The 9,227-nt window shown below is 32.6% G+C and overlaps 1 pseudogene; it reads right to left on the bottom strand.

Moving 5' to 3' along the window:
* Positions 1–4,025: 4,025 nt before the first annotated feature.
* Positions 4,026–4,142, bottom strand: LOC124365646 (annotated as a pseudogene).
* Between the last annotated feature and the right edge of the window lie 5,085 nt (positions 4,143–9,227).

Below are 9,227 nucleotides of genomic sequence, written 5' to 3'. Positions count from 1 at the left end.
TCTTGTCCTCGAGATTCAACATTGATTTTCAACATTTTTTACTCTACAAATAAAATTGATAGTGAAATCTCAAATGACTGGGCTTAGTTCTATACAATTTTATTTACTCTGTTTTTCTCGTTGCTATTATGGTTACCCATAACGTATGGGGTATAAGACCAATGTAGAAGTATTAGCTAACGCTCAGCAAAATCCTATGGAGTGACATGCAACATCATCGACTCAGTTTTGATAAAATATAAATTAAGCTTTGTGTAATATTTAATGCCTATTAGTCAGTTTGTTTTCGAGATATTGTCCGGAAATACAGCAGAGAGAAATTTATTAAACCCTTCAAATGACTACGCTAAAGATCATCCAACTAGATACTCCTGTCAATAACATTATTGGAACACTACAATTTTGAAATAGTTTACCTATAACTAAAAATATTAAGAAATAACTCAAGTAATGCGTAAATAATAAAGTTCACATCAAAGTTTAACACTATTCAAAACCATTATTTTTGTGGATGCAGTTTAATTTGCCATACAGAAGGTGGGCAACAATATTATTTTCCGTGTTTATTGTGGCAGAACTTAACTGTGGGGGATGTGCACGGAGACCACGGGTTCTGCAGCTTCAAGTTCATCCCCGGCACCGATGATAATGTGGTGGTCGCCCTCAAGTCGGAGGATCAGGTGGTGGACGGGAAGCCCCAGTACTCTACTCACATCATGGTCTTCCTCATAGACGGCACTGTCATCCAGGACGAACTCAGGATCTCCGACCTCAAATTTGAGGGAATCGAGTTCATTTAACTATACAACCAACTTGACCATTGATACCTGAGACAATTTTAGTTTAAGTTTTAGAGTACATAATTAGTTCTTAAGCATTGTAAAAATTGTATCGTTCAACACTAAAATAAAATTTAAAAAGTTGTGTCATACCATTAATTTCCATACATAAATAATCCCTTATTTCCTTTGACTAATGATGCCGCAACAAAGTCATCCGAAACATTGGCTTTGATAATGACACATTAAGCAACATAAACGCACGCTTTTCTGGCACTGTAAACATCTTCATCAATAGGTCTTTCTTTAGTGAACCAGACTTTATGGTAGCTATTACTGTGGAATCTTACACAAAAAAAGAACAGATGCACTTAATATATACTACTAGCTGGTACCCGCGGCTTTGAAAGTGGTTTTGTTAATTCAGATTCCGTAACTTACTTTGTCAAATCACTTGTCATGTAATATGATGGTTCTCTATAACATTTTTTTAAACATGAGTAGGGTATACTATTATATTCATATTATTTCAGTGTTCATGGTTAGACGATCAGAGATTGGAGAACTAACTCTTATATCTAATTTGGCGTGTATAAGAGTGTTTCTGGTTAATTAGTTTATATTTCCGAAGCCATAACTGAGTTTGGCTTGTTGCCCTGATTAAGAAAATAGATGAATAGGTCACAAAAAAACTACTTTGGTTACAAAAACCGCTTATTTCTGGCTTCTTTCAGTCTAATATATTTTCAACGCCACAGTTGCGTTTGCCTCGTTGTCCCGACGAAGGGAATAAATTTACATACTTTTAGGACTAAGACGCCTACTTCGGTAAAAAGGTGTCGAGTTTGCCTTATGTACTTAATCAACAAAATGCTTGTTTATATAGGACTGTGCGTGCGTGTAGATGTACGAAACGTATTCGAGTCAGAAAGCGTTGACTTCCGGTCCATGATATCTCCAGTCATATATTAGAATTTCCCGCGTTATCCTGATATACTCGTACATGTAAACACGTAGGACTGAAAAGCCTACTTCGGCCAAAACCAAATTGCCTTTTCTTCAGGCCATGTGAATTAACAATGTGTTTAAGATGTCAAATTTGAGTTTACTTTATTGTCTCGACCAAGAAAAATATATGCATATGTAGTAGATCTCAGAAAACTACTTCTGCCAAGAAGCGTCTACTTACATCTCTTGCAATCTTCTTTTATTCTAAGATATTTCCAGTGCCATAGTTGAGTTTACCTTGTTGTCACGATGGAGAAAATATACATAAATCTTAGGATTGAGAACAGAAGTATAGTTTCAATAAACGTATAATTATGAAACAATTATTATAATTAAAATAGTGGTTAAAGTAAATAAGCGTATTTCCGTTTTGTCATAGTACAATGTTTACACAGAACAGTTGATTACATTAGACAAGATCTTTAAATTCATATAACACAACTTTAGAGATCAAGATTTTGCTGCTTTTTGATATTTTGCTGCTTTAGAGACCAGTGGGGTATAACGCCGGAGGATCTTCTAACTAATCAGAGAATTCGAATTTTTCTTTTAATACAAATGTGTTTCGTCAGTAATTTTATTTATAAATTATTCTATATCAAAATTGACCCATTTCAATTGACCCTATATTTTTAAAACTTTGTTTCTCAACCTACAATGTTTTATACTGCAAGTTTTTGTAATTATTTATTTACTTGACTGAAAAAAACCATCTTAAAATGTTTTGTTTTTATGAAGAACGTTCATTTAATAAACGAATAATGCATTTTCTGTCTTTTTTCGTATGTGTTAATTTAATTTCACATTCATATTTTTCAACTTTGTGTTTGTTTATTATTGTCCTATTTTATCTTTAGCATTAAATACTCTACAAGTTTTGGTTTAAAGGTTTGCGTGTTATTACCCATTTAATGATGTTAATGTACTTCAAGTCTAAACTAAACACATTTTGAGACTCGATTTTGCATATTTTATCTGATATCTCAGATATGGGTGGCGTACAGGTCTGAAACGTATTTGATTCAATTTTGTAGTTAATTTCTAACAAGCGTTTCGGGACATATGTTTGTATGAACCTTTTCCATTATTTTGATGATAGGAAGCTTTCCACCTGGGTAAAATTGTCGTGTTACTCGTGGGACACCCTGTATAAACCTGTATATGTAAAGAAACAGCACAAATGTCAGCAAAACAACACAATTTAGTTTCCAAAATCCCCGTTAAATTGTTAATGGTGGCAATGGCCTTATTATAATTAAATATTCAACTTTTAAAGTTGTTCTTCAATTCATTTTTCCTTGAAATTAAGTAAAGCCTGTATAATCGTTGTCAAAACAATACATGCGTAGACCGGCTTACTGCAATTGTGCACATCATCACCTAGTGCCGAGTTAAAGGTGTCTTTGTGTTCTTTTCTCATAGCTTTCCAAAAAGTTTAGTTTAACAAGAGTTTTCTGCTGAGACACTTCCTTTCGCCGTGTTTATCTCTGTATATTGTTTATTTATTATTTTAAATTAGTACAGCTAAAGGAGATAGGACACCTGAGTTCTTGACTTGAGATTAAGTTTTCTGCCATCTATAACAGCGCTTGTAACAAACTCCTCGTCCATGACACATTAGGCAATATAGTAACAAAAGGTCCTTTGTTAATTTAAATTACACAATAATAAAATTGTAAATTAAAAAGGAGCATTTAGAGCAAACCTAACGTAGCTGTAATTTACAAGGAATGGATCGCCAATATTCTAACGCCTTTACGACTGATTTGTCTAGTCTCGTCAATACACTAATTCAGGGTACTTGCGGCTCTAGGTCAAATTAATCCTAGTCTCCCCCCCCCCCACACCATAGGAGGGATTTTCTAAGAGTGATCCTCAGAATTGAGAATTGTGAGCAAGCCAACTCTTTTATTACACGTGGTTTAACCTTTTACTGATTGGTTGGTAATCGAGAACCGCCAAGTCTCAATTCTTCATGAAATATTAGACAGGAATTTCAGAGGTACTTCAAAGCCAGTTTAAGTCTTCAGTCTCAGAGCCCCACCCTCAAACGTAAGTCTCAAATGGATTAAGATATGAGAATATAATTCAGTAACTATCAATTACCTCAGGATTGTCATTTAAAACGGATGTGCTTAAGTCCCTCCTTTTTAAAATTGAAAGGCTTAATGAATGATATATTATTAAGGAACTGCTAGTAAATATTCATATAAAACATTAACTGACGCATTTAACAAGCCCCCGAAGGAACTTTCAAAAATTGCCAGTGCGAACGATATATCACGCTCACACGGCGGGGTATTGGTAAAAGTATTCAATAAGCAATTGGCTTCGGTATTGCCTCAGCACAAAGCTCATCCAAGTCCAAGTCTAATAGAACCTAAGGGTGTTGTATATAGAAATAAGTTGTTAGACAATTAAGAGGGAAAACTTTCTACAGATTGAATTGACTATTTATAATCACTTAAAACTTAAAATATTAATAGAAGGTTTACTGTTGCAAACTTGTTTACAAGTCAAGTAGAAAACAGTTTTAATATGTTTTAGCAAATATATAAAAAGATAGATAATTCTTTGAAAAATGAATGTTTTATTATACTTGTGCTGCTACCTGGTGGTGTTGCACCAAAGCAGCACAAAACTCACACCACTAGCGCTACTACCGATTAACTGGTTAACTACTGGCGAGCACTTCCACATTATACTGCAAGTGTAGCAGGCAGGCGTCACAGTGTGTAAAGTGTGGTAAAACCTTATCCTTAATAATTATCTGACTGTACAATAAACTATTGAATGTAGTTCAATTCTATTATATTCTTGTTGTATCAATAATTCGAATACGCTTAAAGGTGTTCCAAAAATTAGTGTCAAGCAAAATCACAGAGATAGAGCTCCTCTAAAGTTACTCAAACAACCTAAAACATGTTCTCCGACTTTTTTAGTTTTCGATTAATTCATTTTTGTGAATTTTTACTTAACTCTTGACTATCATAACATATTTAGCTATGACCACATAAATAGTAAAGAAAGTTTCTTAAATTAAAAAAATCATTAAATGTTAGAAAACTTGAAATTTTCAATAGTTTAAAAATCTTTAAATACAAATTAAAAATAAAAATCTTATTTTTTTCTTAGTCATCATTTCAAAAAAAACTTGTAAATTTTATTAGCTAAAAATACATTAGTGTTATCCTAATCACTCCATACCTTAATTCCACTCAAAACGCATAGAGGCGAAAATTATAGTTTACATCTATTCATGGTGTTTTTAAAAATAACTGAATGTTAGAAAACGTGAAATCTTGAATGATGTTAAAGTGTTTGAAAACAAATTAAAAATAAAAATCTACCCATGGTTTTTTGAAAAATCGTTGAATGATAGAAAACGTGAAATGTTCGATGATTTTAAAATCTTTGAAGACAAATTAAAAATAAAAATCTCATTATTTTGAGCTACAAATATAGCAGTGTTATTTTAATCACATCATACCTTAAATTCCTCTCAAAGCGCATAGAGCCGAAAATTTTAGTTTTACATGAAGGTTATAAATTTAATTAAAACTTAATCAATCATGATTCCTGTAATTTTAATTTATATGTTTTAGTTTGTCAAATACAAGTATTAGTTCTGTGTAACACACAGTGTAATAAATTAGTAAATTAATTAGACTATACAATTTATATATTTATACAATTTATATACAACTGTGATGGAACGCGGAGTCACGTTACTGCCTATTTACAATGATATCTTCCCCACACAGACTTCATTGGCTGCAAACTATAGGCAACCGTACTATTTTAATTATAGAGCTCAATGTTGCATTGTTTACGTTCTTTGCGTAAATTAATCATTTTACTTAAATGTCTTTAAAAACATAAATTTTATGTAAAATCAAATTTTCAGAGAATATAAATAACTTTTTAATTAAATTTTAGCAAAAGGGTGGATCTATAGGTCTAGTCTACTGCGGATGATGACTGCTGGAGTATGTGAAGCTCCCGTGTTTAAGAGCCCGTTCATAGCCTAAACATGAGAGATCAAAAGAGGGATCCCTACCAACAACCTTACCGATCCTTAAAATCGTATTACCCCGTAGCAAGTGCAAAAGTCCTTTTAGGATTAAGAGCCATTATGAGTTCGTTGGCTTTCTTTACAGCGAAAAAAACTCAAAATTTCTGTGACAGGATTCAAATTATAAACCACAAAGATAAGTAAACAATACAGCACACAATTTAAATACATAAACAAATAATTCAATATTGGGGGGATCTGCTTAAAACCTTGAACACGCAAATATATACCTGATATCTTGCTGTCTAGCAGAGTAAACACAAAATAAAAATCACGACATAACACAGATGTCGTGCATTTATTTTATTACACAGTGTTGCTTTTAATATTTTTTCGTAAAAGTTTTCATAATTTTTATTTTTATTCTGTAATATAACTGCAAAGAAACTGTTTTCCATCTAATATCGGAAAGAGGGGTACTCAAGTTTCTCGATGGTTAAACAAAATATCTGTGAAACTTTTCAAATTAAAAAGTTTTGTCCTTTTACCAACTGGAACATAGGCCAATTAATTATTATCGAATGGAAAATTTAAATACTTGTATGTCTCTCAGAACTAATGAATTAATGGCTTACTTGTCGATTTAAAACCGGTGCACAAATCACACTAAGGGTGTGATCGTCTGAATTTCCTTGTAAATTAGTAATAAAATCCTTAATATAACAAACTGGAAATTCTTTATTTAAAATTTGCTATCGACTTTCATTGATAAACTAGACATAATCTTATTAAATAATTAAATTTTATGTGAGCATGTAATTGAAGTTCCAGTGTGTAAGTGCTGGTATTGATCTGTAATCGATTTGGAATGTTCCGTACTTTGTTATATTATTTAGGACGTTAATTTCCTCTACTCCGCTATAATTCTTACACATCTTACCGATTGCTATGTTTTACAACTGATTTATCACATGATTTTCGAATAAATGTTACATTTTTATTTTGGTTTCAAAGCAATTCAATACAAAACTATGCCTTTTACAAATAAATTCAAAATTTTATTAACCTACTATTTGTTTATTACGTTCAGTTCTTGCTATAAGGAACAATTTTATTTTATTTATCTCCTTTTTACAATATGTGTTCATACAAATGTGTTGCATCTTTTAGTGTATTGTTTATTGGGTTAAGCAGAAAAATTATGTATTTATAATATTTTTCAATTCAAAGCAACTCACGTGGAAAAAGTAAATAAATCATAAATCAATTGAGAATAAAGTACGTAATTTGATGAAAGTACAAATAGTCAACTAGAGATTACAGTTTAAATATAAACATTAGTAATATTATTTAAAGCCATAATGATTCTTAAAGTTGTAGGTTAAATACATAGCACAATACAGGGTGGCGCAAAAGTCACTGGACAGTTGGTTAAAATAAGAAAAAAATAACAGCAAGACGTAGTACAATACTTTTCGTCCGTGATGTTGGTATTACTAAATGTTGGTAATTATGCCTTTTTAGTGATAAATATTTGGATATGCTTCAGAATTACGCGGTAACAGGACTCATGGCGTTTGCAGAAAACTTTCAAGAACTTTACTTTCAACACGATGGTGCTCCACCACATTACGCCACTGCCGTTCGCGATTATTTAAACGAACGTTTCCAAAGAAAAGTTATTGGTCGAAGGGCAGATATTGACATGCCCCCACGTTCACCAGATATCACACCAATGGATTTTTTGCTATGGGGAGTACTCAAGGACTCTTTTTATTCTCGAAAGCCTCATACTATTGACGAACTGAAAGACTAAATACATGACGCATTTTATGATTTGGACAATGATCCCACACTATGCCGTAGAGTATGTAACAGTATTCCAGAAAGACTTCAAAGATGTATTAATGAAGACGGAAAACAATTTGAATATAAAAAATAATTGTAAGTATTGTTTGTAATAAAAGATTATTTCAAATAAATCTAGTCTTGTTTTAACCAAATGTCCAGTGACTTTTGCGCCACCCTGTATGTGGGGAATAAACATTAAATATATTTTAAATTAGTGTATACAGTTTTTTATAATTGAATACTTGTTAATAACGTGTTTTAATCCTTATCGATAATATAATAAAATCATAAATCATAAAATCATATTCTATTTATTGTTGTTATGTTATGAACTTATTTATTGTGAACGAAAATGTAAACGGTGTTGCATACGAATTTTGTAAAATGGTAGGCCAAGCGATCGATAATTCTAGGAAACCAATTAAAAAGTCATCTAGATTCAAGAGGCTAAAGCCTTGGATTACAAATGATCTAATTAAATTAATTCGCGATAGAGATAAATTGAGCAAAAAAATTAAAAAAAAGCAGCCTTTTAATATAATTCTTAAAAATAATTATCGAACGTTAAGGCAATTTATTGCCAATTCTATCAAAACGTCTAAGCGTATTTACTACAGGGCTAAATTAAACGAATATCAAAATAATCCTAAATTGTTTTGGACTCTAATTAACGAATTGGCAGGTAAAAAAAATAATAAGGGGTTATTTCCGGTTGAAAGGTGTCTGCCTAATGTACCAAAGTGTTACTCACGGTGTATGTAAAGAAGTCGCTAACGATTTCAACATGTTTTTTGCTAGCGTTGGACATAACTTGGCAAGTTCAATTAACACCGGGGGTGCATTAATTATCGATGATGCAGATTACGGGCGAGACTCACTGTTCACGCTTCGGACTGTCACTGAACTGGACCTATTCAGACACATTACTGCACTTACGTGGCGGGTCCGCTCCTGGTTATGACGGCGTCGTCACAGCTTCTGCACTCAAAGATATAATATTCATATTTTCTCTAAACCTTTTCTACATATTTTAAATCTTAGCTTGGCGTACGGTATATTTCCTGATAGTTTTAAGTTAGCTAAAGTAATCCCACTTCACAAGGCAGCACATTTACGGAGAAAAAAATAACTATCGTCCCATTTCTTTCTTAAGTGTGTTCTCTAAGGTGCTGGAGAGAATCGTCAAAGAGCAGTTTGTAAATTACCTTCAACACAACCATATTTTTAGCGGAGTGTCAATACGGGTTTAGGGCTGATAAAAACATTTCAGACGTTCTCTTTGATGTAAACAAAGAAATCTATCATACTTTGTCGGATGGTATGAGGAGCTTTTTAATTTTCCTTGACCTAAAGAAAGCATTTGATAGTGTAGATAGAAACAAATTAATTTACAAATTATCAGCTATAGGTGTAACGGGTAATTGCTCTCGCATGGTTTCAGGAGCTACCTTGCGGACAGACGGCAGTTTGTGTCTGTCTGCGGTGGTGAATGGCGATGAGCTTCCTGTGGATTATGGTGTAGTTCAAGGAAGCACTCTGGGCCCTGTATTATTTTTTGATATATACATTAACAA

This window comes from Homalodisca vitripennis, chromosome 6 (assembly GCF_021130785.1).
Source record: "Homalodisca vitripennis isolate AUS2020 chromosome 6, UT_GWSS_2.1, whole genome shotgun sequence".
Lineage (NCBI taxonomy): Eukaryota > Metazoa > Arthropoda > Insecta > Hemiptera > Cicadellidae > Homalodisca > Homalodisca vitripennis.
This window is presented reverse-complemented; position numbering and strand designations above follow the sequence as displayed.